Source organism: Portunus trituberculatus, chromosome 48 (genome assembly GCF_017591435.1).
Source record: "Portunus trituberculatus isolate SZX2019 chromosome 48, ASM1759143v1, whole genome shotgun sequence".
Lineage (NCBI taxonomy): Eukaryota > Metazoa > Arthropoda > Malacostraca > Decapoda > Portunidae > Portunus > Portunus trituberculatus.
The window spans coordinates 26,802,419-26,809,918 of NC_059302.1; the positions used below are offsets into that span (position 1 = coordinate 26,802,419).

Genomic DNA, 7,500 nt, shown 5'->3' on the forward strand with positions numbered 1-7,500 from the left:
AAGAGTAAAAAGAAAGAAAACCTAACCTTGGACATCACGCCACATCAAAACAACCACCCTTTCTCATTCTCTTTGCTGGTAAACCTTTGAGCAATTTTTTTTTTTTAACTACGTACTGCAATGAAAGTACGTATATCACTGGTTTAAAGAGAAGAAGAAGAAGAAGAAGAAGAGGAAGAAGAAGAAGAAAAACGTAGCAATTACTTTTTTTTTCTCCTTCTTTTCACTGGTAAACTCTAGAACACATTTTCTTTTTTTCCTAGTACCGCATTGCACGTATATACAACACACATGAAAATCCACATTAAAAAAAAAGAAGATGAAGAATAAAATAACTTAGCAATTACTCTTTTCTCATGCTTTTCACTGGTAAATTCAAGAGCGCATTTTTTTTTTCAAGTACCGCATTGCACATATCACCCTGGCGCATCCTATCACATCGCTGCTACAGAAAAAAATTAACCACCGTTCTTTGCGCATTAAGTACCACACTGCACGCCACGCTATCGACTCGGCAGGCGTTGAAACCTTTCCTTCATTCATCTTACTATTCTTCTTTCTTATTACCTTGCATTAGGGGCCCACGGTGCACGCCATCTTCACATCAGTTGGCCGGGGGTGAGGCGGGGTGGGGTGAGGCGTGGAGCGGGGCGTGGTGGAGGTGGGGTGGGATTTGGTGTGTGTGTGTGTGTGTGTGTGTGTGTGTGTGTGTGTGTGTGTGTGTGTGTGTGTGTGTGTGTGTGTGTGTGTGTGTGTGGTTAGCTTCTTCCTGCTACCTTAACACACTGGGAAGGGATATCTGTGACTTACCTGTAGTACTGGTAGCGTCTTCTCTGTTTGGTGAAAGTAGATAGATAAGTAAATAGACAGGTAAATAGATAAATTGATAGATAAGCATAAAAGACAGGTAAATAGATAAGTTGATAGATAGATAAGTAAACACATAGGTAGATAGATTGATAGATGGTTGCAACTCTAAAGATGAATGAATCCTGTACAGTATTTTCCACAACTCCTAAGAAATAAATAAACTTTAAATAAATAAATAAGCAGTTCTGAATCATAAGTAAAATTCAGAAACACACACACACACACACACACTCTCTCTCTCTCTCTCTCTCTCTCTCTCTCTCTCTCTCTCTCTCTCTCTCTCTCTCTCTCTCTCTCTCTCTCTCTTGTCCATCTCTTATTTATTTCCTGCTTCTTAGTTCTTCTTCCTTTCCTGATAGTGCAGTGTTTGATGTCCCTTGTGGAGAAGAGGAGGAGGAGGAGGAGGAGGAGGAGGAGGAGGAGGAGGAGGAGGAGGAGGAGGAGGAGGAGGAGGAGGAGGAGGAGGTGTTATCGGTAGATGGCAAAGGAAGAGGATAAAAAGAATGTGGAAAAAAGAAACAAAACAGGAAGCAGAGCGAACGAGAGAGAGAGAGAGAGAGAGAGAGAGAGAGAGAGAGAGAGAGAGAGAGAGAGACTGAGAGAGAGACAGGAGAAAACTAGAACAGCGAAAGGGAAAGGGAAGAGAGGGAGAGAAGAGAAAAATTGGACAGGCGATAACAAGGAATGAGAGGAAAATTAGAGGAGATAAAGGGATTAGAGAGAGAGAGAGAGAGAGAGAGAGAGAGAGAGAGAGAGAGAGAGAGAGAGAGAGAGAGAGAGAGAGAGAGAGAGAGAGAGAACTAGCAAGACTCAAGATGAATTTTAAACTTTGATATGGTTATTGGAAACTCTTTAATTTCATGAGGTTGGAGAAGTGGAGCCTTACCATTTATTGTTATGTGGAGGAGGAGGAGGAGGAGGAGGAGGAGGAGGAGGATAAGAAGAAGAAGAAAAAGAAGAAGAAGAAGAAGAAGAAGAAGAAGAAGAAGAAGAAGAAGAAGAAGAAGAAGAAGAAGAAGAAGAAGAAAAATAGAGAAACAAGAAGAAAAAAAAACAGAAAGAAAAGAAAACAAGGAAGTAGAAGAAATAAACAAGAATAAAAGAAAAAAAAAATAAGAAAGTGAAAATAAGAACGAAAGAAAAACGAATAGAAATGAAAAGCAAGAAAAAGAGGAAAAGACAAAAGAACAAGAAATATAACAACAACAGCAAGAAGAGGAAGAAGAGGAGGAGAAGGGAGAGAAGGAGAACAAGAAGAACAAGAAGAACAAAAATATTAAAAGTAAAATGATAAAAGTAATGATGATGATGATGATGAAGTTAAAGAGAACGCGAAGAGAGACAAAGAGAGAAAGAAAGAGGAGGAAGAGTTGCAGAAGGAATGCAGTTATTAGGAAGAGGAAGAAGAAGAAGAGGAGGAGGAGGAGGAGGAGGAGGAGGAGGAGGAGGAGGAGGAGGAAAAGATTAAGAGGAATAATGAAGAAAGTTTTTGATAGAAGAAAAGACTCAGGAAGGATTGAAGAGAGAGAGAGAGAGGTAGTTGATGAAAGAAGGAAACTGCGCAGTGTATAAGGATGAAAAGAAAAGAAAGGGAGGAAGAAAGAAAGAAAGAAAGAAAGGAAAAGATAAAAGAAAGTTCTGAAAGATCTAAAGAAATAGGAGGAAAAAGGAAAACATCTAGAAAGAGGAAAGGAAGAAAGAAAAATAAAGAATAAGAGAGACGAACCAGAACATGTGACTTGCGAAAGAGGATAAAGAAAGAGAAAAAAAAGTTGTAAGTAGTAGTAGTAGTAGTAGTAGTGGTGGTGGTGGTGGTGGTGGTGGTGGTGGTGGTGGTGGTAGAGGAAGAAGAAAAACGAAAAATAATACTTTATAGTGAAATATGAAAGAATAAAAATGCGAAACAAAAGAAAAAAAAATGCAACGAGAAAAAGACGAAAAACAAACACATGTAGGAAGAGAAAAAAAAAAGGAGAGTGAGAGAAAAAGTAAAAAGAGAGAAAGAGGAAAACAGACAAGACATGGTAGGACGAAAAATAATGCAAAATGTGGTCTGTAGTCTCTCTCTCTCTCTCTCTCTCTCTCTCTCTCTCTCTCTCTCTCTCTCTCTCTCTCGCTCTGTAAGCCTTCAAAACTCCCACAAAGTTATGCTGAGACCGAAAGATTGCTATTCCAAACACTTCAACCCCTTGCTGTTACAATGGCGAGAGAATTAATCCCTCGTAATGATGTGATATCCCATTAATTGATGTACAGAGAGTGGTAGTGATGTTAAGGCTCTTTGTCATGGCTCAGAACACTCTGCTTTGTATTCCTGGCTTCTGGGATTTTACAAGGGGTGCTTTCAAATACTGTGGTGATGATTTGTGCTCTTACGGTGCTCTTTTATTTGTATCGATAGCGTAGAAATCTCATTAGCGTATCACTGTGGTTTTCTTTTTCAGGGTATTGGTTTCAGTCTTGTGGGTGTGTGCGTGTGTGTTTTTTTCCTCCGTTGTTGTGAAATTGGAATCCTTGTTGAAACTCCACTAGTAGTTCGGATTCCTTTTTTGAATGTTTGTTATGTTGAAACACGGAAACGCTTGATAAGTCCACCAGCGTTCACTAGATAATTTCAGAAGTAGTGGTGATGAAATACAGATACACAAGTATATTCACTGTCACACAAGTTAAAGCAATATAACAATAGAAAAAGGCTTGTTATTTCCCGCCATATAGTTTAACAGTAATAACTTAATCATACACGAACTAGTAATAAAACTCCATTAAGTTAAGCAAAGTAATAAAAGAAAAGGCTTATTATTTCCCGCCATATAGTTTAACAGTAATAACTTGTATACCCACCACTTAATCATACACGAACTAATGATAAAACTCCATTAATCGTACACAGAATCATTTTTGTTCATTGTGTAGAATCATGGCAACACTCTTGATAATTCCACCAGCGTTCACGAGATCCTGTCAGAGGCGGTGATGGTGAAATACAGAAGCTTTGTTGAAACCACTTTTGATACTTACCACATCTCGCACCATAAACATTAACATCTCCCTTGCCTTCCCTCATTACTTTACCTTACACCACTACCACTCATTCCTCGCCATTATATTGTATCCACCACCATACTAACTCTTCACTTACCTTTGAACCATCAGTGCTTACGAGGGAAGAAGAAGACTCTCTCACCTCTCCGCTGTCTGATAAGGTGAAAGTGAAAGTACCCCTAAAGACCCAACACCTGCCACTAGTTTCTGTTTAAATCTTGAAAAATCTAATAACTTTCACTTAAGCTTGTTGAATTATCATTAGAATAAAAAAACACTTGAAAGAACTCAATAACTTTCACTAGAACCTCTTAAACCATCACTAGAAGCATTAAAACACTTCTTGAAAATTCAATATCTTTCACTAGAGCCTTTTAACCCCTTCAGTACCAGGACGTGTTTTCATATTAATTCTCCTTACTATTTGGCGATATTATACAACTTCATTAACTTATGTGGGGATTAAGATAGTGAAGACTCTGGCCATTAACCTTCTGACCTCCATAGACCCTTCCTAATGCTAATTAAATAGTCTAATCACACCAACAATTCATGATAAAAATGCGTTACAGTACTGAAGGAGTTAAACTATCACTAGCTAGAATCATGAAAACATTCTTAAAAAATCCCAATAACTTTCACTAGAGATTGTCAAACCATCCCTGGAATCATGAAAACATCCTACAATTTCCTAATAGATTACTAGAGCCTAACATAAAGGATAAAATAGAAACTTCCACATACATTTATGAGCAAGGACTATCATTGGTGAGAACTACAGAAGACTCTAATTAACATCTTATGAAATGATGCCAGCGATGAAGGAAGTGGTGAAAGTCCGTTAAGAATAGAGTAATAGTAAAAGATAGATGTTGAAATTAGAATACATTTATGGAAGTGCTGGAGAGTAATAAGAGGAGAGGTAATAAAAATAGCTAATTCATCACTGGAGGGGAAACATAATCCGGAACGGGGGAAAAAAAAATATACGACAGCAATTAAGGTCGCGGATGAGATTAAAGAATGAATGAGAAAAAGAATGAAATGAAATGAAAAGGAGACTGGAAATAGCAAAGTCATGGGAATAAAATTAGAATAAAATTAGAGAATAAAGGAAAAATGAAAAAAAAATAAGATAAGTAAAGCAAAATCGTCACGGGAATAAAACACAGCCACGAAGGAATAAAGAAAAGAAAAATCAATTATAAAAAGATTACAATGAAAATAATGGATTAAATATTGGAGGAAAAATAAATGAAATAATTGAAAAGAGGATTGAATTAGGGAAACATTTGAGAGTATAATTAAACTACGAGGCTTTTATTAACAAGACAAGGTACAGTAGTAGTAGTAGTAGTAGTAGTAGTAGTAGTAGTAGTAGTAGTAGTAGTAGTAGTAGTAATAGTGGTAATAACAATAGTAATAGTAGCAACAGTAGTGGGTGACATAGACAGCTAGAAAAAAAGAGAAAATTTGTGTGAAAGAGAATGACAAACGAAAGTAAGGAAGAGTGTGTTTGGGTAGCAGGGAGGAGCAGCACACCACCCCAGCAGCAGCAGATGGACAGGGCAGTATGTGAGCAGCAGGAAATGGAGAGGAAAGTGAGGATGATGATAAACGTTTTGAGGAGAGAAGTGTGGAAGTGAAAGAAAGAAGAAAGGTTACATAGGGAGATATACTCGATGGACAATAGGAAATGTTCAGGAAAGGAAAAGAGGAGTTAGACAGTGTGAAAAGGGAGAAAATATAGCAAAGAAGAAGAAAGTGGACAGGAAAGAGAGGGAGGAGTTAGATAAAAGGAAGATTTGTGGTGAGAGAGATGTGACAGTAAAGGGAAAGGCTCTAAAGGAAAAAAACAATAGTAAAATGATAGAGAGTGGACAGAAAAGAGAGAATGGAGCTAGACAGATAAAAAGGAGATTTGTGGGGAGAGAAGTGTGAAAGTAAAAGAAAGAAAAGCACAAAAGTAAAAATAAATAAATAAATAAACAATAACAAAATGACAATAGAAAGTGGATAGGAAAGAAACAGAAAGAACATTTGTGGGGAGAGAAATGTGAAAGTAAAAGGAGGAAAATCATTAAAGAAAAAGACACCAAAGTGACAGTGAAAAGTCGACAGAAGAGAAGGAAAAGTTGAACAGCTTAAGAGAAAGTTTGTAGGGAAGGAGAGGGAAGAATTGTAAGACCAGGCAAGCAGGAGATGGATAGCATGTGACAGCAGGGAGGGAGTATCACAGCATGACAATATCACAGCGGCCTCTTCCCTCCGCACTAAGTAGAAAAGTGACGCCAATTAAGGGAGAGGGAGTGAGGGAGAGCGGTGCTGCCCTCCGGCGTGATGTATGTCAGGTATTACACAAAGTATGGACGCAGGTGTTGCAGTGTGATCAGCTCTTACCTTACCTGCGCCGCCTCCACGCTACTTTTCATTCAAACAGCTTCCAGAAGAGAAGGTTGTTGCGTTCAGATTTCATGTATGGCAGTGTTCTCAATGTTCTGTGTGTGATAAATGTAGTTCTAGTCTACTAATTAACCATATTTAACCTTACTTAATCTAACCTAACCTTATTCAGTCTAATCTAACCTAACTTAGTCTAACCTAGCCTTACCATATCTAACCTAACCTTACCTAATCTTTCATAACCTTTATCTACTCTAACCTAACCTTACCTGATCCTACCTAACCTAACCCAATTTAACTTACCCTAACTTAACATTATCAAGATGAAAGTAATCTTATCAAATAACCTAATCTAACTTTATTCATCCAAACCTGACCTAACTCAACCTAATCCAAACCCATCTCAACCCAACGCCCCCACCCTCCTCGATTTAACCTATCCTAACTAACCTAACCCAACTAACCCAAACCCAACCCTCAGTTATTATTATTATTATTATTATTATTATTATTATTATTATTATTATTATTATTATTATTATTATTATTATTATTATCATTAATCTTATATATATATATATATATATATATATATATATATATATATATATATATATATATATATATATATATATATATATATATATATATATATATATATATATATCTCTCGTTTCTTGTTTAGTTATTCGTATTTACTTTTTCTAGGTATGAACATTTTACGGAATGGAATCAGAGTGGAAGGAATTTACCAGGAAAGAACAAATGATCACACAACGCCGCACACACATCCTCACCTCCCCACATCACGGAAATCATCTCACTGCACCACGCACCACTCTCCATCACACCACGGCCTGTTCCCTTCCTGCTTGTAAAGAAGTGCGCACCGCGGGGAACACACCTTCAACACTATTCTTTATATATTCACCAGTCTGACTTCCTGCTGCCTTAGAGCGGTGTTTCTATTCATAAATCATGGCAGTGTATTCATAGCATGGTAACTGCGTCGCACAGATCTTCGCCTCTGAGTGACGCAGAAATAAATGTCGCAGGTGATACTGACGCGAAAAATAAGGAATACTGTGTTGAGGGTTGTCACGCATCACTGGCGCCCGGGCAGGAGAGGCGAGAAGGTCCAATTTCTTTATATTTTTTTATGTAAGAGCGGAGAATTGGCCA

At 37.6% G+C, this 7,500-nt stretch overlaps 2 protein-coding genes across 6 annotated transcripts in view; both read left to right on the forward strand.

Annotated features, from left to right (window-relative positions):
- LOC123498894 (A disintegrin and metalloproteinase with thrombospondin motifs adt-1-like) overlaps window positions 1-7,500 on the forward strand; it is a 105,603-nt gene that overhangs the window by 97,643 nt on the left and 460 nt on the right. For all 5 annotated transcript variants that reach the window (XM_045246420.1, XM_045246423.1, XM_045246421.1 and 2 more), the window contains exon 18: window positions 7,027-7,500. This exon is cut by the window's right edge. The gene's annotated coding sequence lies outside the window, so the exon portion shown is untranslated. The remainder of the gene's footprint in view (window positions 1-7,026) is intronic.
- The window catches only part of LOC123498896 (GTP-binding protein Di-Ras2-like), a 98,717-nt gene that overhangs the window by 8,692 nt on the left and 82,525 nt on the right, over window positions 1-7,500 (forward strand). The window lies entirely within an intron of this gene.